This window comes from Carya illinoinensis, chromosome 11 (genome assembly GCF_018687715.1).
Source record: "Carya illinoinensis cultivar Pawnee chromosome 11, C.illinoinensisPawnee_v1, whole genome shotgun sequence".
Lineage (NCBI taxonomy): Eukaryota > Viridiplantae > Streptophyta > Magnoliopsida > Fagales > Juglandaceae > Carya > Carya illinoinensis.
In genome coordinates, this window is record NC_056762.1 from 18,332,289 (window position 1) to 18,349,557 (window position 17,269).

Below are 17,269 nucleotides of genomic sequence, written 5' to 3' on the forward strand. Positions count from 1 at the left end.
AGCATGATGGGTGCGATCATACCATCACTAATGCACCGGATCCCATCAGAACTCTGCAGTTAAGCGTGCTTGGGCGAGAGTAGTACTAGGATGGGTGACCTCCTGGGAAGTCCTCGTGTTGCACCCCCCCTTTTTATTTTTACCGCATCTCCGGTCGGATGGACCGGAACGACAACCGGGCAATGGATTCTTAGGAAAATCACACCGACCCCATCGCTATCGATCAGATCGCCAGTTAGCATGGGATAGGCAGGGTGCGGCTAGGTCATAATAGGATTATATTAGTTTTTCGCTGGTAGCATGATGGGTGCGATCATACCAGCACTAATGCACCGGATCCCATCAGAACTCCGCAGTTAAGCGTGCTTGGGCGAGAGTAGTACTAGGATGGGTGACCTCCTGGGAAGTCCTCGTGTTGCACCCCCCCTTTTTATTTTTACCGCATCTCCGGTCGGATGGACCGGAACGAGAACCGGGCAATGGATTCTTAGGAAAATCGCACCGACCCCATCGCTATCGATCAGATCGCCGGTTAGCATGGGATAGGCAGGGTGCGGCTAGGTCATAATAGGATTATATTAGTTTTTCGCTGGTAGCATGATGGGTGCGATCATACCAGCACTAATGCACCGGATCCCATCAGAACTCCGCAGCTAAGCGTGCTTGGGTGAGAGTAGTACTAGGATGGGTGACCTCCTGGGAAGTCCTCGTGTTGCACCCCCCCTTTTAGTTTTTACCGCATCTCTGGTCGGATCGACTAGAACGAGAACCAGGGAATGGATTTTTAGGAAAATCGCACCAACCCCATCGCGTAGCAATGGGTATCGGTCAGATCGCCGGTTGGCATGAGATAGGCAGGGTGCGGCTAGGTCATAATAGGATTATATTAGTTTTTCGCTGGTAGCATGATGGGTGCGATCATACCAGCACTAATGCACCGGATCCCATCATAACTCCGCAGTTAAGCGTGCTTGGGCGAGAATAGTACTAGGATGGGTGACCTCCTGGGAAGTCCTCGTGTTGCCCCCCCCTTTTAATTTTTACCGCATCTCTGGTCGGATGGACCGGAACGAGAACCAGGGAATGGATTTTTGGGAAAATCGCACCGACCCCATCACGTAGCAATGGGTATCGGTCAGATCGCCGGTTGGCATGAGATAGGCAGGGTGCGGCTATGTCGTAATAGGATTATATGAGTTTTTCACTAGTAGCATGATGGGTGCGATCATACCAGCACTAATGCACCAGATCCCATCAGAACTCCGCAGTCAAGCGTGCTTGGGCGAGAGTAGTACTAGGATGGGTGACCTCCTGGGAAGTCCTCGTGTTGCACCCCCCCTTTTTATTTTTACCGCATCTCCGGTCGGATGGACCGGAACGAGAACCGGGCAATGGATTCTTAGGAAAATCGCACCGACCCCATCGCTATCGATCAGATCGCCGGTTAGCATGGGATAGCCAGGGTGCGGCTAGGTCATAATAGGATTATATTAGTTTTTCGCTGGTAGCATGATGGGTGCGATCATACCAGCACTAATGCACCGGATCCCATCAGAACTCCGCAGTTAAGCGTGCTTGGGCGAGAGTAGTACTAGGATGGGTGACCTCCTGGGAAGTCCTCGTGTTGCACCCCCCCTTTTAGTTTTTACCGCATCTCTGGTCGGATCGACTAGAACGAGAACCAGGGAATGGATTTTTAGGAAAATCGCACCAACCCCATCGCGTAGCAATGGGTATCGGTCAGATCGCCGGTTGGCATGAGATAGGCAGGGTGCGGCTAGGTCATAATAGGATTATATTAGTTTTTCGCTGGTAGCATGATGGGTGCGATCATACCAGCACTAATGCACCGGATCCCATCATAACTCCGCAGTTAAGCGTGCTTGGGCGAGAATAGTACTAGGATGGGTGACCTCCTGGGAAGTCCTCGTGTTGCCCCCCCCCTTTTAATTTTTACCGCATCTCTGGTCGGATGGACCGGAACGAGAACCAGGGAATGGATTTTTGGGAAAATCGCACCGACCCCATCACGTAGCAATGGGTATCGGTCAGATCGCCGGTTGGCATGAGATAGGCAGGGTGCGGCTATGTCGTAATAGGATTATATGAGTTTTTCACTAGTAGCATGATGGGTGCGATCATACCAGCACTAATGCACCAGATCCCATCAGAACTCCGCAGTCAAGCGTGCTTGGGCGAGAGTAGTACTAGGATGGGTGACCTCCTGGGAAGTCCTCGTGTTGCACCCCCCCTTTTTATTTTTACCGCATCTCCGGTCGGATGGACCGGAACGAGAACCGGGCAATGGATTCTTAGGAAAATCGCACCGACCCCATCGCTATCGATCAGATCGCCGGTTAGCATGGGATAGCCAGGGTGCGGCTAGGTCATAATAGGATTATATTAGTTTTTCGCTGGTAGCATGATGGGTGCGATCATACCAGCACTAATGCACCGGATCCCATCAGAACTCCGCAGTTAAGCGTGCTTGGGCGAGAGTAGTACTAGGATGGGTGACCTCCTGGGAAGTCCTCGTGTTGCACCCCCCTTTTTATTTTTACCGCATCTCTGGTCGGATGGACCGGAACGAGAACCAGGCAATGGATTTTTAGGAAAATCGCACCAACCCCATCGCGTAGCAATGGGTATCGGTCAGATCGCCGGTTGGCATGGGATAGGCAGGGTGCGACTAGGTCATAATAGGATTATATTAGTTTTTCGCTGGTAGCATGATGGGTGCGATCATACCAGCACTAATGCACCGGATCCCATCAGAACTCCGCAGCTAAGCGTGCTTGGGCGAGAGTAGTACTAGGATGGGTGACCTCCTGGGAAGTCCTCGTGTTGCACCCCCCCTTTTTATTTTTACCGCATTTCCGGTCGGATGGACCGGAACGAGAACCGGGCAATGGATTCTTAGGAAAATCGCACCGACCCCATCGCTATCGATCAGATCGCCGGTTAGCATGGGATAGCCAGGGTGCGGCTAGGTCATAATAGGATTATATTAGTTTTTCGCTGGTAGCATGATGGGTGCGATCATACCAGCACTAATGCACCGGATCCCATCAGAACTCCGCAGTTAAGCGTGCTTGGGCGAGAGTAGTACTAGGATGGGTGACCTCCTGGGAAGTCCTCGTGTTGCACCCCCCTTTTTATTTTTACCGCATCTCCGGTCGGATGGACCGGAACGACAACCGGGCAATGGATTCTTAAGAAAATCGCACCGACCCCATCGCGTAGCAATGGGTATCGATCAGATCGCCGGTTGGCATGGGATAGGCATGGTGCGGCTAGGTCGTAATAGGATTATATTAGTTTTTCGCTGGTAGCATGATGGGTGCGATCATACCATCACTAATGCACCGGATCCCATCAGAACTCTGCAGTTAAGCGTGCTTGGGCGAGAGTAGTACTAGGATGGGTGACCTCCTGGGAAGTCCTCGTGTTGCACCCCCCCTTTTTATTTTTACCGCATCTCCGGTCGGATGGACCGGAACGACAACCGGGCAATGGATTCTTAGGAAAATCGCACCGACCCCATCGCTATCAATCAGATCGCCAGTTGGCATGGGATAGGCAGGGTGCGGCTAGGTCGTAATAGGATTATATTAGTTTTTCGCTGGTAGCATGATGGGTGCGATCATACCAGCACTAATGCACCGGATCCCATCAGAACTCCGCAGTTAAGCGTGCTTGGGCGAGAGTAGTACTAGGATGGGTGACCTCCTGGGAAGTCCTCGTGTTGCACCCCCCCTTTTTATTTTTACCGCATCTCCGGTCGGATGGACCGGAACGAGTACCGGGCAATGGATTCTTAGGAAAATCGCACCGACCCCATCGCGTAGCAATGGGTATCGATCAGATCGCCGGTTGGCATGGGATAGGCAGGGTGCGGCTAGGTCGTAATAGGATTATATTAGTTTTTCGCTGGTAGCATGATGGGTGCGATCATACCAGCACTAATGCACCGGATCCCATCAGAACTCCGCAGTTAAGCGTGCTTGGGCGAGAGTAGTACTAGGATGGGTGACCTCCTGGGAAGTCCTCGTGTTGCACCCCCCCTTTTTATTTTTACCGCATATCCGGTCGGATGGACCGGAACGACAACCGGGCAATGGATTCTTAGGAAAATCGCACCGACCCCATCGCGTAGCAATGGGTATCGATCAGATCGCCGGTTGGCATGGGATAGGCATGGTGCGGCTAGGTCGTAATAGGATTATATTAGTTTTTCGCTGGTAGCATGATGGGTGCGATCATACCAGCACTAATGCACCGGATCCCATCAGAACTCCGCAGTTAAGCGTGCTTCGGCGAGAGTAGTACTAGGATGGGTGACCTCCTGGGAAGTCCTCGTGTTGCACCCCCCCTTTTTATTTTTACCGCATCTCCGTTCGGATGGACCGGAACGACAACCGGGCAATGGATGCTTAGGAAAATCGCACCGACCCCATCGCTATCAATCAGATCGCCAGTTGGCATGGGATAGGCAGGGTGCGGCTAGGTCGTAATAGGATTATATTAGTTTTTCGCTGGTAGCATGATGGGTGCGATCATACCAGCACTAATGCACCGGATCCCATCAGAACTCCGCAGTTAAGCGTGCTTGGGCGAGAGTAGTACTAGGATGGGTGACCTCCTGGGAAGTCCTCGTGTTGCACCCCCCCTTTTTATTTTTACCGCATCTCCGGTCGGATGGACCGGAACGACAACCGGGCAATGGATTCTTAGGAAAATCGCACCGACCCCATCGCGTAGCAATGGGTATCGATCAGATCGCCGGTTGGCATGGGATAGGCATGGTGCGGCTAGGTCGTAATAGGATTATATTAGTTTTTCGCTGGTAGCATGATGGGTGCGATCATACCAGCACTAATGCACCGGATCCCATCAGAACTCCGCAGTTAAGCGTGCTTGGGCGAGAGTAGTACTAGGATGGGTGACCTCCTGGGAAGTCCTCGTGTTGCACCCCCCCTTTTTATTTTTACCGCATCTCCGGTCGGATGGACCGGAACGACAACCGGGCAATGGATTCTTAGGAAAATCGCACCGACCCCATCGCTATCAATCAGATCGCCAGTTGGCATGGGATAGGCAGGGTGCGGCTAGGTCGTAATAGGATTATATTACTTTTTCGCTGGTAGCATGATGGGTGCGATCATTCCAGCACTAATGCACCGGATCCCATCAGAACTCCGCAGTTAAGCGTGCTTGGGCGAGAGTAGTACTAGGATGGGTGACCTCCTGGGAAGTCCTCGTGTTGCACCCCCCTTTTTATTTTTACCGCATCTCTGGTCGGATGGACCGGAACGAGAACCAGGCAATGGATTTTTAGGAAAATCGCACCAACCCCATCGTGTAGCAATGGGTATCGGTCAGATCGCCGGTTGGCATGGGATAGGCAGGGTGCGGCTAGGTCATAATAGGATTATATTAGTTTTTCGCTGGTAGCATGATGGGTGCGATCATACCAGCACTAATGCACCGGATCCCATCAGAACTCCGCAGCTAAGCGTGCTTGGGTGAGAGTAGTACTAGGATGGGTGACCTCCTGGGAAGTCCTCGTGTTGCACCCCCCCTTTTAGTTTTTACCGCATCTCTGGTCGGATCGACTGGAACGAGAACCAGGGAATGGATTTTTAGGAAAATCGCACCAACCCCATCGCGTAGCAATGGGTATCGGTCAGATCGCCGGTTGGCATGAGATAGGCAGGGTGCGGCTAGGTCATAATAGGATTATATTAGTTTTTCGCTGGTAGCATGATGGGTGCGATCATACCAGCACTAATGCACCGGATCCCATCATAACTCCGCAGTTAAGCGTGCTTGGGCGAGAGTAGTACTAGGATGGGTGACCTCCTGGGAAGTCCTCGTGTTGCACCCCCCCTTTTAATTTTTACCGCATCTCTGGTCGGATGGACCGGAACGAGAACCAGGGAATGGATTTTTGGGAAAATCGCACCGACCCCATCACGTAGCAATGGGTATCGGTCAGATCGCCGGTTGGCATGAGATAGGCAGGGTGCGGCTATGTCGTAATAGGATTATATGAGTTTTTCACTAGTAGCATGATGGGTGCGATCATACCAGCACTAATGCACCAGATCCCATCAGAACTCCGCAGTCAAGCGTGCTTGGGCGAGAGTAGTACTAGGATGGGTTACCTCCTGGGAAGTCCTCGTGTTGCACCCCCCCTTTTTATTTTTACCGCATCTCCGGTCGGATGGACCGGAACGAGAACCGGGCAATGGATTCTTAGGAAAATCACACCGACCCCATCGCTATCGATCAGATCGCCAGTTAGCATGGGATAGGCAGGGTGCGGCTAGGTCATAATAGGATTATATTAGTTTTTCGCTGGTAGCATGATGGGTGCGATCATACCAGCACTAATGCACCGGATCCCATCAGAACTCCGCAGTTAAGCGTGCTTGGGCGAGAGTAGTACTAGGATGGGTGACCTCCTGGGAAGTCCTCGTGTTGCACCCCCCCTTTTTATTTTTACCGCATCTCCGGTCGGATGGACCGGAACGAGAACCGGGCAATGGATTCTTAGGAAAATCGCACCGACCCCATCGCTATCGATCAGATCGCCGGTTAGCATGGGATAGGCAGGGTGCGGCTAGGTCATAATAGGATTATATTAGTTTTTCGCTGGTAGCATGATGGGTGCGATCATACCAGCACTAATGCACCGGATCCCATCAGAACTCCGCAGCTAAGCGTGCTTGGGTGAGAGTAGTACTAGGATGGGTGACCTCCTGGGAAGTCCTCGTGTTGCCCCCCCCCTTTTAATTTTTACCGCATCTCTGGTCGGATGGACCGGAACGAGAACCAGGGAATGGATTTTTGGGAAAATCGCACCGACCCCATCACGTAGCAATGGGTATCGGTCAGATCGCCGGTTGGCATGAGATAGGCAGGGTGCGGCTATGTCGTAATAGGATTATATGAGTTTTTCACTAGTAGCATGATGGGTGCGATCATACCAGCACTAATGCACCAGATCCCATCAGAACTCCGCAGTCAAGCGTGCTTGGGCGAGAGTAGTACTAGGATGGGTGACCTCCTGGGAAGTCCTCGTGTTGCACCCCCCCTTTTTATTTTTACCGCATCTCCGGTCGGATGGACCGGAACGAGAACCGGGCAATGGATTCTTAGGAAAATCGCACCGACCCCATCGCTATCGATCAGATCGCCGGTTAGCATGGGATAGCCAGGGTGCGGCTAGGTCATAATAGGATTATATTAGTTTTTCGCTGGTAGCATGATGGGTGCGATCATACCAGCACTAATGCACCGGATCCCATCAGAACTCCGCAGTTAAGCGTGCTTGGGCGAGAGTAGTACTAGGATGGGTGACCTCCTGGGAAGTCCTCGTGTTGCACCCCCCTTTTTATTTTTACCGCATCTCTGGTCGGATGGACCGGAACGAGAACCAGGCAATGGATTTTTAGGAAAATCGCACCAACCCCATCGCGTAGCAATGGGTATCGGTCAGATCGCCGGTTGGCATGGGATAGGCAGGGTGCGACTAGGTCATAATAGGATTATATTAGTTTTTCGCTGGTAGCATGATGGGTGCGATCATACCAGCACTAATGCACCGGATCCCATCAGAACTCCGCAGCTAAGCGTGCTTGGGCGAGAGTAGTACTAGGATGGGTGACCTCCTGGGAAGTCCTCGTGTTGCACCCCCCCTTTTTATTTTTACCGCATTTCCGGTCGGATGGACCGGAACGAGAACCGGGCAATGGATTCTTAGGAAAATCGCACCGACCCCATCGCTATCGATCAGATCGCCGGTTAGCATGGGATAGGCATGGTGCGGCTAGGTCATAATAGGATTATATTAGTTTTTCGCTGGTAGCATGATGGGTGCGATCATACCAGCACTAATGCACCGGATCCCATCAGAACTCCGCAGTTAAGCGTGCTTCGGCGAGAGTAGTACTAGGATGGGTGACCTCCTGGGAAGTCCTCGTGTTGCACCCCCCCTTTTTATTTTTACCGCATCTCCGGTCGGATGGACCGGAACGACAACCGGGCAATGGATTCTTAGGAAAATCGCACCGACCCCATCGCTATCAATCAGATCGCCAGTTGGCATGGGATAGGCAGGGTGCGGCTAGGTCGTAATAGGATTATATTAGTTTTTCGCTGGTAGCATGATGGGTGCGATCATACCAGCACTAATGCACCGGATCCCATCAGAACTCCGCAGTTAAGCGTGCTTGGGCGAGAGTAGTACTAGGATGGGTGACCTCCTGGGAAGTCCTCGTGTTGCACCCCCCGTTTTTATTTTTACCGCATCTCCGGTCGGATGGACCGGAACGAGTACCGGGCAATGGATTCTTAGGAAAATCGCACCGACCCCATCGCGTAGCAATGGGTATCGATCAGATCGCCGGTTGGCATGGGATAGGCAGGGTGCGGCTAGGTCGTAATAGGATTATATTAGTTTTTCGCTGGTAGCATGATGGGTGCGATCATACCAGCACTAATGCACCGGATCCCATCAGAACTCCGCAGTTAAGCGTGCTTGGGCGAGAGTAGTACTAGGATGGGTGACCTCCTGGGAAGTCCTCGTGTTGCACCCCCCCTTTTTATTTTTACCGCATATCCGGTCGGATGGACCGGAACGACAACCGGGCAATGGATTCTTAGGAAAATCGCACCGACCCCATCGCGTAGCAATGGGTATCGATCAGATCGCCGGTTGGCATGGGATAGGCATGGTGCGGCTAGGTCGTAATAGGATTATATTAGTTTTTCGCTGGTAGCATGATGGGTGCGATCATACCAGCACTAATGCACCGGATCCCATCAGAACTCCGCAGTTAAGCGTGCTTCGGCGAGAGTAGTACTAGGATGGGTGACCTCCTGGGAAGTCCTCGTGTTGCACCCCCCCTTTTTATTTTTACCGCATCTCCGTTCGGATGGACCGGAACGACAACCGGGCAATGGATTCTTAGGAAAATCGCACCGACCCCATCGCTATCAATCAGATCGCCAGTTGGCATGGGATAGGCAGGGTGCGGCTAGGTCGTAATAGGATTATATTAGTTTTTCGCTGGTAGCATGATGGGTGCGATCATACCAGCACTAATGCACCGGATCCCATCAGAACTCCGCAGTTAAGCGTGCTTGGGCGAGAGTAGTACTAGGATGGGTGACCTCCTGGGAAGTCCTCGTGTTGCACCCCCCCTTTTTATTTTTACCGCATCTCCGGTCGGATGGACCGGAACGACAACCGGGCAATGGATTCTTAGGAAAATCGCACCGACCCCATCGCGTAGCGATGGGTATCGATCAGATCGCCGGTTGGCATGGGATAGGCATGGTGCGGCTAGGTCGTAATAGGATTATATTAGTTTTTCGCTGGTAGCATGATGGGTGCGATCATACCAGCACTAATGCACCGGATCCCATCAGAACTCCGCAGTTAAGCGTGCTTGGGCGAGAGTAGTACTAGGATGGGTGACCTCCTGGGAAGTCCTCGTGTTGCACCCCCCCTTTTTATTTTTACCGCATCTCCGGTCGGATGGACCGGAACGACAACCGGGCAATGGATTCTTAGGAAAATCGCACCGACCCCATCGCTATCAATCAGATCGCCAGTTGGCATGGGATAGGCAGGGTGCGGCTAGGTCGTAATAGGATTATATTACTTTTTCGCTGGTAGCATGATGGGTGCGATCATACCAGCACTAAGGCACCGGATCCCATCAGAACTCCGCAGTTAAGCGTGCTTGGGCGAGAGTAGTACTAGGATGGGTGACCTCCTGGGAAGTCCTCGTGTTGCACCCCCCTTTTTTATTTTTACCGCATCTCCGGTCGGATGGACCGGAACGAGTACCGGGCAATGGATTCTTAGGAAAATCGCACCGACCCCATCGCGTAGCAATGGGTATCGATCAGATCGCCGGTTGGCATGGGATAGGCAGGGTGCGGCTAGGTCGTAATAGGATTATATTAGTTTTTCGCTGGTAGCATGATGGGTGCGATCATACCAGCACTAATGCACCGGATCCCATCAGAACTCCGCAGTTAAGCGTGCTTGGGCGAGAGTAGTACTAGGATGGGTGACCTCCTGGGAATTCCTCGTGTTGCACCCCCCCTTTTTATTTTTACCGCATCTCCGGTCGGATGGACCGGAACGACAACCGGGCAATGGATTCTTAGGAAAATCGCACCGACCCCATCGCGTAGCAATGGGTATCGATCAGATCGCCGGTTGGCATGGGATAGGCATGGTGCGGCTAGGTCGTAATAGGATTATATTAGTTTTTCGCTGGTAGCATGATGGGTGCGATCATACCAGCACTAATGCACCGGATCCCATCAGAACTCCGCAGTTAAGCGTGCTTGGGCGAGAGTAGTACGAGGATGGGTGACCTCCTGGGAAGTCCTCGTGTTGCACCCCTCCTTTTTATTTTTACCGCATCTCTGGTCGGATGGACCGGAACGACAACCGGGCAATGGATTCTTAGGAAAATCGCACCGACCCCATCGCGTAGCAATGGGTATCGATCTGATCGCCGGTTGGCATGGGATAGGCATGGTGCGGCTAGGTCGTAATAGGATTATATTAGTTTTTCGCTGGTAGCATGATGGGTGCGATCATACCAGCACTAATGCACCGGATCCCATCAGAACTCCGCAGTTAAGCGTGCTTGGGCGAGAGTAGTACTAGGATGGGTGACCTCCTGGGAAGTCCTCGTGTTGCACCCCCCCTTTTTATTTTTACCGCATCTCCGGTCGGATGGACCGGAACGACAACCGGGCAATGGATTCTTAGGAAAATCGCACCGACCCCATCGCTATCAATCAGATCGCCAGTTGGCATGGGATAGGCAGGGTGCGGCTAGGTCGTAATAGGATTATATTAGTTTTTCGCTGGTAGCATGATGGGTGCGATCATACCAGCACTAATGCACCGGATCCCATCAGAACTCCGCAGTTAAGCGTGCTTGGGCGAGAGTAGTACTAGGATGGGTGACCTCCTGGGAAGTCCTCGTGTTGCACCCCCCTTTTTTATTTTTACCGCATCTCCGGTCGGATGGACCGGAACGAGTACCGGGCAATGGATTCTTAGGAAACTCGCACCGACCCCATCGCGTAGCAATGGGTATCGATCAGATCGCCGGTTGGCATGGGATAGGCAGGGTGCGGCTAGGTCGTAATAGGATTATATTAGTTTTTCGCTGGTAGCATGATGGGTGCGATCATACCAGCACTAATGCACCGGATCCCATCAGAACTCCGCAGTTAAGCGTGCTTAGGCGAGAGTAGTACTAGGATGGGTGACCTCCTGGGAAGTCCTCGTGTTGCACCCCCCCTTTTTATTTTTACCGCATCTCCGGTCGGATGGACCGGAACGACAACCGGGCAATGGATTCTTAGGAAAATCGCACCGACCCCATCGCGTAGCAATGGGTATCGATCAGATCGCCGGTTGGCATGGGATAGGCATGGTGCGGCTAGGTCGTAATAGGATTATATTAGTTTTTCGCTGGTAGCATGATGGGTGCGATCATACCAGCACTAATGCACCGGATCCCATCAGAACTCCGCAGTTAAGCGTGCTTGGGCGAGAGTAGTACTAGGATGGGTGACCTCCTGGGAAGTCCTCGTGTTGCACCCCCCCTTTTTATTTTTACCGCATCTCCGGTCGGATGGACCGGAACGACAACCGGGCAATGGATTCTTAAGAAAATCGCACCGACCCCATCGCGTAGCAATGGGTATCGATCAGATCGCCGGTTGGCATGGGATAGGCATGGTGCGGCTAGGTCGTAATAGGATTATATTAGTTTTTCGCTGGTAGCATGATGGGTGCGATCATACCAGCACTAATGCACCGGATCCCATCAGAACTCCGCAGTTAAGCGTGCTTGGGCGAGAGTAGTACTAGGATGGGTGACCTCCTGGGAAGTCCTCGTGTTGCACCCCCCCTTTTTATTTTTACCGCATCTCCGGTCGGATGGACCGGAACGACAACCGGGCAATGGATTCTTAGGAAAATCGCACCGACCCCATCGCTATCAATCAGATCGCCAGTTGGCATGGGATAGGCAGGGTGCGGCTAGGTCGTAATAGGATTATATTAGTTTTTCGCTGGTAGCATGATGGGTGCGATCATACCAGCACTAATGCACCGGATCCCATCAGAACTCCGCAGTTGAGCGTGCTTGGGCGAGAGTAGTACTAGGATGGGTGACCTCCTGGGAAGTCCTCGTGTTGCACCCCCCCTTTTAATTTTTACCGCATCTCTGGTCGGATGGACCGGAACGAGAACCAGGGAATGGATTTTTAGGAAAATCGCACCGACCCCATCGCGTAGCAATGGGTATCGGTCAGATCGCCGGTTGGCATGAGATAGGCAGGGTGCGGCTAGGTCGTAATAGGATTATATTAGTTTTTCGCTGGTAGCATGATGGGTGCGATCATACCAGCACTAATGCACCGGATCCCATCAGAACTCCGCAGTTAAGCGTGCTTGGGCGAGAGTAGTACTAGGATGGGTGACCTCCTGGGAAGTCCTCGTGTTGCACCCCCCCTTTTTATTTTTACCGCATCTCCGGTCGGATGGACCGGAACGACAACCGGGCAATGGATTCTTAGGAAAATCGCACCGACCCCATCGCGTAGCAATGGGTATCGATCAGATCGCCGGTTGGCATGGGATAGGCATGGTGCGGCTAGGCCGTAATAGGATTATATTAGTTTTTCGCTGGTAGCATGATGGGTGCGATCATACCAGCACTAATGCACCGGATCCCATCAGAACTCCGCAGTTAAGCGTGCTTGGGCGAGAGTAGTACTAGGATGGGTGACCTCCTGGGATGTCCTCGTGTTGCACCCCCCCTTTTTATTTTTACCGCATCTCCGGTCGGATGGACCGGAACAACAACCGGGCAATGGATTCTTAGGAAAATCGCACCGACCCCATCGCGTAGCAATGGGTATCGATCAGATCGCCGGTTGGCATGGGATAGGCATGGTGCGGCTAGGTCGTAATAGGATTATATTAGTTTTTCGCTGGTAGCATGATGGGTGCGATCATACCAGCACTAATGCACCGGATCCCATCAGAACTCCGCAGTTAAGCGTGCTTCGGCGAGAGTAGTACTAGGATGGGTGACCTCCTGGGAAGTCCTCGTGTTGCACCCCCCCTTTTTATTTTTACCGCATCTCCGGTCGGATGGACCGGAACGACAACCGGGCAATGGATTCTTAGGAAAATCGCACCGACCCCATCGCTATCAATCAGATCGCCAGTTGGCATGGGATAGGCAGGGTGCGGCTAGGTCGTAATAGGATTATATTAGTTTTTCGCTGGTAGCATGATGGGTGCGATCATACCAGCACTAATGCACCGGATCCCATCAGAACTCCGCAGTTAAGCGTGCTTGGGTGAGAGTAGTACTAGGATGGGTGACCTCCTGGGAAGTCCTCGTGTTGCACCCCCCCTTTTTATTTTTACCGCATCTCCGGTCGGATGGACCGGAACGACAACCGGGCAATGGATTCTTAGGAAAATCGCACCGACCCCATCGCGTAGCAATGGGTATCGATCAGATCGCCGGTTGGCATGGGATAGGCATGGTGCGGCTAGGTCGTAATAGGATTATATTAGTTTTTCGCTGGTAGCATGATGGGTGCGATCATACCAGCACTAATGCACCGGATCCCATCAGAACTCCGCAGTTAAGCGTGCTTGGGCGAGAGTAGTACTAGGATGGGTGACCTCCTGGGAAGTCCTCGTGTTGCACCCCCCCTTTTTATTTTTACCGCATCTCCGGTCGGATGGACCGGAACGACAACCGGGCAATGGATTCTTAGGAAAATCGCACCGACCCCATCGCTATCAATCAGATCGCCAGTTGGCATGGGATAGGCAGGGTGCGGCTAGGTCGTAATAGGATTATATTAGTTTTTCGCTGGTAGCATGATGGGTGCGATCATACCAGCACTAATGCACCGGATCCCATCAGAACTCCGCAGTTAAGCGTGCTTGGGCGAGAGTAGTACTAGGATGGGTGACCTCCTGGGAAGTCCTCGTGTTGCACCCCCCTTTTTTATTTTTACCGCATCTCCGGTCGGATGGACCGGAACGAGTACCGGGCAATGGATTCTTAGGAAAATCGCACCGACCCCATCGCGTAGCAATGGGTATCGATCAGATCGCCGGTTGGCATGGGATAGGCAGGGTGCGGCTAGGTCGTAATAGGATTATATTAGTTTTTCGCTGGTAGCATGATGGGTGCGATCATACCAGCACTAATGCACCGGATCCCATCAGAACTCCGCAGTTAAGCGTGCTTGGGCGAGAGTAGTACTAGGATGGGTGACCTCCTGGGAAGTCCTCGTGTTGCACCCCCCCTTTTTATTTTTACCGCATCTCCGGTCGGATGGACCGGAACGACAACCGGGCAATGGATTCTTAGGAAAATCGCACCGACCCCATCGCGTAGCAATGGGTATCGATCAGATCGCCGGTTGGCATGGGATAGGCATGGTGCGGCTAGGTCGTAATAGGATTATATTAGTTTTTCGCTGGTAGCATGATGGGTGCGATCATACCAGCACTAATGCACCGGATCCCATCAGAACTCCGCAGTTAAGCGTGCTTGGGCGAGAGTAGTACTAGGATGGGTGACCTCCTGGGAAGTCCTCGTGTTGCACCCCCCCTTTTTATTTTTACCGCATCTCCGGTCGGATGGACCGGAACGACAACCGGGCAATGGATTCTTAGGAAAATCGCACCGACCCCATCGCTATCAATCAGATCGCCAGTTGGCATGGGATAGGCAGGGTGCGGCTAGGTCGTAATAGGATTATATTAGTTTTTCGCTGGTAGCATGATGGGTGCGATCATACCAGCACTAATGCACCGGATCCCATCAGAACTCCGCAGTTAAGCGTGCTTGGGCGAGAGTAGTACTAGGATGGGTGACCTCCTGGGAAGTCCTCGTGTTGCACCCCCCTTTTTTATTTTTACCGCATCTCCGGTCGGATGGACCGGAACGAGTACCGGGCAATGGATTCTTAGGAAAATCGCACCGACCCCATCGCGTAGCAATGGGTATCGATCAGATCGCCGGTTGGCATGGGATAGGCAGGGTGCGGCTAGGTCGTAATAGGATTATATTAGTTTTTCGCTGGTAGCATGATGGGTGCGATCATACCAGCACTAATGCACCGGATCCCATCAGAACTCCGCAGTTAAGCGTGCTTGGGCGAGAGTAGTACTAGGATGGGTGACCTCCTGGGAAGTCCTCGTGTTGCACCCCCCCTTTTTATTTTTACCGCATCTCCGGTCGGATGGACCGGAACGACAACCGGGCAATGGATTCTTAGGAAAATCGCACCGACCCCATCGCGTAGCAATGGGTATCGATCAGATCGCCGGTTGGCATGGGATAGGCATGGTGCGGCTAGGTCGTAATAGGATTATATTAGTTTTTCGCTGGTAGCATGATGGGTGCGATCATACCAGCACTAATGCACCGGATCCCATCAGAACTCCGCAGTTAAGCGTGCTTGGGCGAGAGTAGTACTAGGATGGGTGACCTCCTGGGAAGTCCTCGTGTTGCACCCCTCCTTTTTATTTTTACCGCATCTCTGGTCGGATGGACCGGAACGACAACCGGGCAATGGATTCTTAGGAAAATCGCACCGACCCCATCGCGTAGCAATGGGTATCGATCAGATCGCCGGTTGGCATGGGATAGGCATGGTGCGGCTAGGTCGTAATAGGATTATATTAGTTTTTCGCTGGTAGCATGATGGGTGCGATCATACCAGCACTAATGCACCGGATCCCATCAGAACTCCGCAGTTAAGCGTTCTTGGGCGAGAGTAGTACTAGGATGGGTGACCTCCTGGGAAGTCCTCGTGTTGCACCCCCCCTTTTTATTTTTACCGCATCTCCGGTCGGATGGACCGGAACGACAACCGGGCAATGGATTCTTAGGAAAATCGCACCGACCCCATCGCTATCAATCAGATCGCCAGTTGGCATGGGATAGGCAGGGTGCGGCTAGGTCGTAATAGGATTATATTAGTTTTTCGCTGGTAGCATGATGGGTGCGATCATACCAGCACTAATGCACCGGATCCCATCAGAACTCCGCAGTTAAGCGTGCTTGGGCGAGAGTAGTACTAGGATGGGTGACCTCCTGGGAAGTCCTCGTGTTGCACCCCCCTTTTTTATTTTTACCGCATCTCCGGTCGGATGGACCGGAACGAGTACCGGGCAATGGATTCTTAGGAAAATCGCACCGACCCCATCGCGTAGCAATGGGTATCGATCAGATCGCCGGTTGGCATGGGATAGGCATGGTGCGGCTAGGTCGTAATAGGATTATATTAGTTTTTCGCTGGTAGCATGATGGGTGCGATCATACCAGCACTAATGCACCGGATCCCATCAGAACTCCGCAGTTAAGCGTGCTTGGGCGAGAGTAGTACTAGGATGGGTGACCTCCTGGGAAGTCCTCGTGTTGCACCCCTCCTTTTTATTTTTACCGCATCTCTGGTCGGATGGACCGGAACGACAACCGGGCAATGGATTCTTAGGAAAATCGCACCGACCCCATCGCGTAGCAATGGGTATCGATCAGATCGCCGGTTGGCATGGGATAGGCATGGTGCGGCTAGGTCGTAATAGGATTATATTAGTTTTTCGCTGGTAGCATGATGGGTGCGATCATACCAGCACTAATGCACCGGATCCCATCAGAACTCCGCAGTTAAGCGTTCTTGGGCGAGAGTAGTACTAGGATGGGTGACCTCCTGGGAAGTCCTCGTGTTGCACCCCCCCTTTTTATTTTTACCGCATCTCCGGTCGGATGGACCGGAACGACAACCGGGCAATGGATTCTTAGGAAAATCGCACCGACCCCATCGCTATCAATCAGATCGCCAGTTGGCATGGGATAGGCAGGGTGCGGCTAGGTCGTAATAGGATTATATTAGTTTTTCGCTGGTAGCATGATGGGTGCGATCATACCAGCACTAATGCACCGGATCCCATCAGAACTCCGCAGTTAAGCGTGCTTGGGCGAGAGTAGTACTAGGATGGGTGACCTCCTGGGAAGTCCTCGTGTTGCACCCCCCTTTTTTATTTTTACCGCATCTCCGGTCGGATGGACCGGAACGAGTACCGGGCAATGGATTCTTAGGAAAATCGCACCGACCCCATCGCGTAGCGATGGGTATCTATCAGATCGCCGGTTGGCATGGGATAGGCAGGGTG

The 17,269-nt window shown here is 52.4% G+C and overlaps 57 non-coding genes across 57 annotated transcripts; all 57 read left to right on the forward strand.

Moving 5' to 3' along the window:
- Window positions 1-8: 8 nt before the first annotated feature.
- LOC122283081 lies at window positions 9-127 on the forward strand. The gene has a single exon (XR_006230565.1). It is a non-coding gene; the product is annotated as a 5S ribosomal RNA (ribosomal RNA).
- A 178-nt stretch (window positions 128-305) lies between these two features.
- Window positions 306-424, forward strand: LOC122284275. The gene has a single exon (XR_006231642.1). It is a non-coding gene; the product is annotated as a 5S ribosomal RNA (ribosomal RNA).
- Window positions 425-602: 178 nt separating this feature from the next.
- On the forward strand, window positions 603-721 carry LOC122288119. Its single transcript, XR_006235392.1, has one exon. It is a non-coding gene; the product is annotated as a 5S ribosomal RNA (ribosomal RNA).
- Window positions 722-910: 189 nt separating this feature from the next.
- On the forward strand, window positions 911-1,029 carry LOC122283221. Its single transcript, XR_006230698.1, has one exon. It is a non-coding gene; the product is annotated as a 5S ribosomal RNA (ribosomal RNA).
- Window positions 1,030-1,217: 188 nt separating this feature from the next.
- On the forward strand, window positions 1,218-1,336 carry LOC122288481. Its single transcript, XR_006235742.1, has one exon. It is a non-coding gene; the product is annotated as a 5S ribosomal RNA (ribosomal RNA).
- A 178-nt stretch (window positions 1,337-1,514) lies between these two features.
- On the forward strand, window positions 1,515-1,633 carry LOC122284287. The gene has a single exon (XR_006231653.1). It is a non-coding gene; the product is annotated as a 5S ribosomal RNA (ribosomal RNA).
- A 189-nt stretch (window positions 1,634-1,822) lies between these two features.
- Window positions 1,823-1,941, forward strand: LOC122283222. The gene has a single exon (XR_006230699.1). It is a non-coding gene; the product is annotated as a 5S ribosomal RNA (ribosomal RNA).
- A 189-nt stretch (window positions 1,942-2,130) lies between these two features.
- LOC122288482 lies at window positions 2,131-2,249 on the forward strand. Its single transcript, XR_006235743.1, has one exon. It is a non-coding gene; the product is annotated as a 5S ribosomal RNA (ribosomal RNA).
- Window positions 2,250-2,427: 178 nt separating this feature from the next.
- Window positions 2,428-2,546, forward strand: LOC122284298. The gene has a single exon (XR_006231664.1). It is a non-coding gene; the product is annotated as a 5S ribosomal RNA (ribosomal RNA).
- Window positions 2,547-2,734: 188 nt separating this feature from the next.
- LOC122287180 lies at window positions 2,735-2,853 on the forward strand. Its single transcript, XR_006234484.1, has one exon. It is a non-coding gene; the product is annotated as a 5S ribosomal RNA (ribosomal RNA).
- Window positions 2,854-3,031: 178 nt separating this feature from the next.
- LOC122284309 lies at window positions 3,032-3,150 on the forward strand. The gene has a single exon (XR_006231675.1). It is a non-coding gene; the product is annotated as a 5S ribosomal RNA (ribosomal RNA).
- Window positions 3,151-3,338: 188 nt separating this feature from the next.
- Window positions 3,339-3,457, forward strand: LOC122283082. The gene has a single exon (XR_006230566.1). It is a non-coding gene; the product is annotated as a 5S ribosomal RNA (ribosomal RNA).
- Window positions 3,458-3,635: 178 nt separating this feature from the next.
- LOC122284321 lies at window positions 3,636-3,754 on the forward strand. Its single transcript, XR_006231687.1, has one exon. It is a non-coding gene; the product is annotated as a 5S ribosomal RNA (ribosomal RNA).
- A 189-nt stretch (window positions 3,755-3,943) lies between these two features.
- Window positions 3,944-4,062, forward strand: LOC122284332. The gene has a single exon (XR_006231699.1). It is a non-coding gene; the product is annotated as a 5S ribosomal RNA (ribosomal RNA).
- A 189-nt stretch (window positions 4,063-4,251) lies between these two features.
- Window positions 4,252-4,370, forward strand: LOC122288670. The gene has a single exon (XR_006235923.1). It is a non-coding gene; the product is annotated as a 5S ribosomal RNA (ribosomal RNA).
- Window positions 4,371-4,548: 178 nt separating this feature from the next.
- LOC122284344 lies at window positions 4,549-4,667 on the forward strand. Its single transcript, XR_006231710.1, has one exon. It is a non-coding gene; the product is annotated as a 5S ribosomal RNA (ribosomal RNA).
- Window positions 4,668-4,856: 189 nt separating this feature from the next.
- Window positions 4,857-4,975, forward strand: LOC122284355. Its single transcript, XR_006231721.1, has one exon. It is a non-coding gene; the product is annotated as a 5S ribosomal RNA (ribosomal RNA).
- A 178-nt stretch (window positions 4,976-5,153) lies between these two features.
- LOC122287504 lies at window positions 5,154-5,272 on the forward strand. The gene has a single exon (XR_006234795.1). It is a non-coding gene; the product is annotated as a 5S ribosomal RNA (ribosomal RNA).
- A 188-nt stretch (window positions 5,273-5,460) lies between these two features.
- LOC122288120 lies at window positions 5,461-5,579 on the forward strand. The gene has a single exon (XR_006235393.1). It is a non-coding gene; the product is annotated as a 5S ribosomal RNA (ribosomal RNA).
- A 189-nt stretch (window positions 5,580-5,768) lies between these two features.
- LOC122288765 lies at window positions 5,769-5,887 on the forward strand. The gene has a single exon (XR_006236017.1). It is a non-coding gene; the product is annotated as a 5S ribosomal RNA (ribosomal RNA).
- A 189-nt stretch (window positions 5,888-6,076) lies between these two features.
- On the forward strand, window positions 6,077-6,195 carry LOC122283054. The gene has a single exon (XR_006230539.1). It is a non-coding gene; the product is annotated as a 5S ribosomal RNA (ribosomal RNA).
- A 178-nt stretch (window positions 6,196-6,373) lies between these two features.
- Window positions 6,374-6,492, forward strand: LOC122284367. The gene has a single exon (XR_006231732.1). It is a non-coding gene; the product is annotated as a 5S ribosomal RNA (ribosomal RNA).
- Window positions 6,493-6,670: 178 nt separating this feature from the next.
- On the forward strand, window positions 6,671-6,789 carry LOC122283038. The gene has a single exon (XR_006230524.1). It is a non-coding gene; the product is annotated as a 5S ribosomal RNA (ribosomal RNA).
- Window positions 6,790-6,978: 189 nt separating this feature from the next.
- On the forward strand, window positions 6,979-7,097 carry LOC122288485. Its single transcript, XR_006235745.1, has one exon. It is a non-coding gene; the product is annotated as a 5S ribosomal RNA (ribosomal RNA).
- A 178-nt stretch (window positions 7,098-7,275) lies between these two features.
- On the forward strand, window positions 7,276-7,394 carry LOC122284378. Its single transcript, XR_006231743.1, has one exon. It is a non-coding gene; the product is annotated as a 5S ribosomal RNA (ribosomal RNA).
- Window positions 7,395-7,582: 188 nt separating this feature from the next.
- On the forward strand, window positions 7,583-7,701 carry LOC122287181. Its single transcript, XR_006234485.1, has one exon. It is a non-coding gene; the product is annotated as a 5S ribosomal RNA (ribosomal RNA).
- A 178-nt stretch (window positions 7,702-7,879) lies between these two features.
- On the forward strand, window positions 7,880-7,998 carry LOC122288671. Its single transcript, XR_006235924.1, has one exon. It is a non-coding gene; the product is annotated as a 5S ribosomal RNA (ribosomal RNA).
- A 178-nt stretch (window positions 7,999-8,176) lies between these two features.
- On the forward strand, window positions 8,177-8,295 carry LOC122284390. Its single transcript, XR_006231754.1, has one exon. It is a non-coding gene; the product is annotated as a 5S ribosomal RNA (ribosomal RNA).
- A 189-nt stretch (window positions 8,296-8,484) lies between these two features.
- LOC122284401 lies at window positions 8,485-8,603 on the forward strand. Its single transcript, XR_006231766.1, has one exon. It is a non-coding gene; the product is annotated as a 5S ribosomal RNA (ribosomal RNA).
- Window positions 8,604-8,792: 189 nt separating this feature from the next.
- LOC122288672 lies at window positions 8,793-8,911 on the forward strand. Its single transcript, XR_006235925.1, has one exon. It is a non-coding gene; the product is annotated as a 5S ribosomal RNA (ribosomal RNA).
- Window positions 8,912-9,089: 178 nt separating this feature from the next.
- LOC122284412 lies at window positions 9,090-9,208 on the forward strand. The gene has a single exon (XR_006231777.1). It is a non-coding gene; the product is annotated as a 5S ribosomal RNA (ribosomal RNA).
- Window positions 9,209-9,397: 189 nt separating this feature from the next.
- Window positions 9,398-9,516, forward strand: LOC122284424. The gene has a single exon (XR_006231788.1). It is a non-coding gene; the product is annotated as a 5S ribosomal RNA (ribosomal RNA).
- Window positions 9,517-9,694: 178 nt separating this feature from the next.
- Window positions 9,695-9,813, forward strand: LOC122287227. The gene has a single exon (XR_006234528.1). It is a non-coding gene; the product is annotated as a 5S ribosomal RNA (ribosomal RNA).
- Window positions 9,814-10,002: 189 nt separating this feature from the next.
- Window positions 10,003-10,121, forward strand: LOC122287025. Its single transcript, XR_006234333.1, has one exon. It is a non-coding gene; the product is annotated as a 5S ribosomal RNA (ribosomal RNA).
- A 189-nt stretch (window positions 10,122-10,310) lies between these two features.
- On the forward strand, window positions 10,311-10,429 carry LOC122288057. Its single transcript, XR_006235334.1, has one exon. It is a non-coding gene; the product is annotated as a 5S ribosomal RNA (ribosomal RNA).
- Window positions 10,430-10,618: 189 nt separating this feature from the next.
- LOC122284437 lies at window positions 10,619-10,737 on the forward strand. Its single transcript, XR_006231800.1, has one exon. It is a non-coding gene; the product is annotated as a 5S ribosomal RNA (ribosomal RNA).
- A 178-nt stretch (window positions 10,738-10,915) lies between these two features.
- Window positions 10,916-11,034, forward strand: LOC122284448. Its single transcript, XR_006231811.1, has one exon. It is a non-coding gene; the product is annotated as a 5S ribosomal RNA (ribosomal RNA).
- A 189-nt stretch (window positions 11,035-11,223) lies between these two features.
- Window positions 11,224-11,342, forward strand: LOC122288176. Its single transcript, XR_006235446.1, has one exon. It is a non-coding gene; the product is annotated as a 5S ribosomal RNA (ribosomal RNA).
- A 189-nt stretch (window positions 11,343-11,531) lies between these two features.
- On the forward strand, window positions 11,532-11,650 carry LOC122284459. The gene has a single exon (XR_006231822.1). It is a non-coding gene; the product is annotated as a 5S ribosomal RNA (ribosomal RNA).
- A 189-nt stretch (window positions 11,651-11,839) lies between these two features.
- LOC122284470 lies at window positions 11,840-11,958 on the forward strand. The gene has a single exon (XR_006231834.1). It is a non-coding gene; the product is annotated as a 5S ribosomal RNA (ribosomal RNA).
- Window positions 11,959-12,136: 178 nt separating this feature from the next.
- Window positions 12,137-12,255, forward strand: LOC122288235. Its single transcript, XR_006235505.1, has one exon. It is a non-coding gene; the product is annotated as a 5S ribosomal RNA (ribosomal RNA).
- A 189-nt stretch (window positions 12,256-12,444) lies between these two features.
- Window positions 12,445-12,563, forward strand: LOC122284481. Its single transcript, XR_006231847.1, has one exon. It is a non-coding gene; the product is annotated as a 5S ribosomal RNA (ribosomal RNA).
- Window positions 12,564-12,752: 189 nt separating this feature from the next.
- On the forward strand, window positions 12,753-12,871 carry LOC122288492. The gene has a single exon (XR_006235752.1). It is a non-coding gene; the product is annotated as a 5S ribosomal RNA (ribosomal RNA).
- Window positions 12,872-13,060: 189 nt separating this feature from the next.
- LOC122288673 lies at window positions 13,061-13,179 on the forward strand. Its single transcript, XR_006235926.1, has one exon. It is a non-coding gene; the product is annotated as a 5S ribosomal RNA (ribosomal RNA).
- A 178-nt stretch (window positions 13,180-13,357) lies between these two features.
- Window positions 13,358-13,476, forward strand: LOC122287758. Its single transcript, XR_006235045.1, has one exon. It is a non-coding gene; the product is annotated as a 5S ribosomal RNA (ribosomal RNA).
- A 189-nt stretch (window positions 13,477-13,665) lies between these two features.
- Window positions 13,666-13,784, forward strand: LOC122284493. The gene has a single exon (XR_006231859.1). It is a non-coding gene; the product is annotated as a 5S ribosomal RNA (ribosomal RNA).
- Window positions 13,785-13,962: 178 nt separating this feature from the next.
- On the forward strand, window positions 13,963-14,081 carry LOC122284504. Its single transcript, XR_006231870.1, has one exon. It is a non-coding gene; the product is annotated as a 5S ribosomal RNA (ribosomal RNA).
- Window positions 14,082-14,270: 189 nt separating this feature from the next.
- LOC122284516 lies at window positions 14,271-14,389 on the forward strand. Its single transcript, XR_006231881.1, has one exon. It is a non-coding gene; the product is annotated as a 5S ribosomal RNA (ribosomal RNA).
- A 189-nt stretch (window positions 14,390-14,578) lies between these two features.
- Window positions 14,579-14,697, forward strand: LOC122284528. Its single transcript, XR_006231892.1, has one exon. It is a non-coding gene; the product is annotated as a 5S ribosomal RNA (ribosomal RNA).
- A 178-nt stretch (window positions 14,698-14,875) lies between these two features.
- On the forward strand, window positions 14,876-14,994 carry LOC122284540. The gene has a single exon (XR_006231903.1). It is a non-coding gene; the product is annotated as a 5S ribosomal RNA (ribosomal RNA).
- A 189-nt stretch (window positions 14,995-15,183) lies between these two features.
- LOC122284552 lies at window positions 15,184-15,302 on the forward strand. The gene has a single exon (XR_006231915.1). It is a non-coding gene; the product is annotated as a 5S ribosomal RNA (ribosomal RNA).
- A 189-nt stretch (window positions 15,303-15,491) lies between these two features.
- LOC122284564 lies at window positions 15,492-15,610 on the forward strand. The gene has a single exon (XR_006231926.1). It is a non-coding gene; the product is annotated as a 5S ribosomal RNA (ribosomal RNA).
- A 189-nt stretch (window positions 15,611-15,799) lies between these two features.
- LOC122288146 lies at window positions 15,800-15,918 on the forward strand. The gene has a single exon (XR_006235418.1). It is a non-coding gene; the product is annotated as a 5S ribosomal RNA (ribosomal RNA).
- A 178-nt stretch (window positions 15,919-16,096) lies between these two features.
- Window positions 16,097-16,215, forward strand: LOC122284576. Its single transcript, XR_006231937.1, has one exon. It is a non-coding gene; the product is annotated as a 5S ribosomal RNA (ribosomal RNA).
- A 189-nt stretch (window positions 16,216-16,404) lies between these two features.
- Window positions 16,405-16,523, forward strand: LOC122284588. Its single transcript, XR_006231949.1, has one exon. It is a non-coding gene; the product is annotated as a 5S ribosomal RNA (ribosomal RNA).
- Window positions 16,524-16,712: 189 nt separating this feature from the next.
- On the forward strand, window positions 16,713-16,831 carry LOC122288147. Its single transcript, XR_006235419.1, has one exon. It is a non-coding gene; the product is annotated as a 5S ribosomal RNA (ribosomal RNA).
- Window positions 16,832-17,009: 178 nt separating this feature from the next.
- On the forward strand, window positions 17,010-17,128 carry LOC122284599. The gene has a single exon (XR_006231960.1). It is a non-coding gene; the product is annotated as a 5S ribosomal RNA (ribosomal RNA).
- Window positions 17,129-17,269: the final 141 nt, after the last annotated feature.